Source organism: Stenella coeruleoalba (genome assembly GCF_951394435.1).
Source record: "Stenella coeruleoalba genome assembly, chromosome: 1".
NCBI classification, from domain to species: Eukaryota; Metazoa; Chordata; class Mammalia; order Artiodactyla; family Delphinidae; genus Stenella; species Stenella coeruleoalba.
Genome location: NC_137169.1, coordinates 42025004 through 42026995, shown reverse-complemented (window position 1 = coordinate 42026995; position 1992 = coordinate 42025004). Strand labels below are relative to the sequence as shown.

Here is a 1992-nt window from a genome sequence, read left to right as displayed (position 1 = left end):
ATATGTATGAGGTATACCTAGAGCAATCCCTAAAAATACTGTACAAAGAGACGCACTCAAAACCATTACAGATAGCTGAGGCGATCCGGCACTGGAGCCTGCCCGGGCTCTTTGGTGGGGCTGGTGGCGGATTCTGGGAGGGCTCACACTGGGGAGTGCTTCCCAGAACTTCTGCTGCCGGTGTCCTTGTCCTCGCGGTGAGACACAGCTGCACCCCCGCTTCTGCAGGAGACCCTCCAACACTAGCAGGATTGTTTTGGCTGGATTACTTGTGAAACTAATAAAGCTTAAGCTTCAGACTTCTACTTGCATGGGCTCCTTCTAAGGCAGTGTGGAGGGTGGACCCAGGACAATGGCTGCTGCTCATAATTTGGAGATGGAGGAGGATGTGAATCTGAATAGGGATAGAGAGATGAAAGAAAAGCTGGAAGAGCAGAAAATGAGAGAGGACAGGGCAGGTAAAGATCCCTTCAAGCCTAAAATGGTCCACAGGATTGTCTCAAAATGGATGCTTCCTGAACCGTTGCAAAGAACATACCTGGAAAGAGCTAACTGCCTCCCACTCCTGTGTTCATCATCTCCATCAGCATCGCTGAGGATCTCTTGCCAGCTTCATCTTTGACCCACTCAGATCTCTTGTGGGTGCTCAGGAGGAGTCTATGCTCTGATGGGAGGCTATTTTATGAATGTTCTAGTGAATTTTCAAGAAATGATTCCTGCCTTTGGAATTATCAGACTACTCATCATCGTCCTTATAATTGTGTCGGACATGGGATTTGCTCTCTACAGAAGGTTCTTTGTCCCTGCAAATGGGTCCCTGGTGTCTTTTGCAGCTCACATTGCAGGTGGATTTGCTGGAATGTCCATTGGTTATACCGTGTTCAGCTGCTTTGATAAGGCACTGCTGAAAGATCCAAGGTTTTGGATAGCAATTGCAGCTTATTTAGCTTGCGTCTTATTTGCTGTGTTTTTCAGCATTTTCCTATCCCCAGCGAACTGACTTGCCCCTAACACAAAACAATTAATAAAAAGAGCCATCTGGGAAAAAACTGGAGAACTCTCTATGAAGAAACAGAGAAGTCCCAGCAAATGCTAACAATTTTATAAAGAGGACAAAACACGCTTGAAGTCGTTGGTTTCAAAGACTACTTACAAAAGGAGTTAGGGTTTAAGGAAGGGGCTCTTCTGAGTGCATGAGGGGGAAGAGGAAGAGAGAAAAGGAAAGGGAAGTGAGAACCAAAGATTGGCTTTTTCCCAGGCGTGCTGCATGAGGGTATGTATCCTCTAAAAGAGACTTGCTCTCCTAGTAGGGTATAGTATAGAGATTGCTTGATAGAATCCACAAATAATGTTCTATGCTGAAAATAAAAACTTTTCACATCTGTCAAAAAAAAACTACTATAGATAAATCAAAATGGAATTCTAAAAATTTCAAATAACACAAAGGAAGTCAGGAAAGAAAAACAGAAAAATGAAAAACAGAGAGAACAAACAGAAGGTAAAAAATAAAATGGCAACTTAACAGATCAACAATTACCTTAAATGTGAATGGCCTAAATACCAGTTAGTAGGGACTTCCCTGGTTGTGCAGTGGTTAAGGGTCTGCCTGCCAATGCAGGGGACATGGGTTCGAGCCCTGGTCCAGGAAGATCCCACATGCCTTGGAGCAACTAAGCCCATGAGCCACAACTACTGAAGCTCACATGCCTAGAGCCCATGCTCTGCAATAAGAGAAGCTACCACAATGAGAAGCCCGCACACTGCAGCAAAGAGTAGCCCCTGCTCACTGCAACTAGAGAAAGCCTGCATGCAGCAACAAAGACCCAATGCAGCCAAAAATAAATAACTAGGTTTATATTTTTTTAAAAACCTAATTAGTAGACAGAGCTTGGCAGAGTGAATTTAAAAACATAACCCAACTATATTTCTGTCTAAAAGAAACTTCAAATATAATGATCTAGGCAGGTTGACAGTAAAAGAATAGAGAAAGAG

General features: G+C 43.5%; 1 pseudogene across 1 annotated transcript; it reads left to right on the top strand.

The window, feature by feature from the left end:
* Positions 1–352: 352 nt before the first annotated feature.
* LOC307184550 (rhomboid-related protein 2-like) lies at positions 353–1502 on the top strand (annotated as a pseudogene). The gene has a single exon. The product of its transcript is annotated as a rhomboid-related protein 2-like (transcript).
* Positions 1503–1992: the final 490 nt, after the last annotated feature.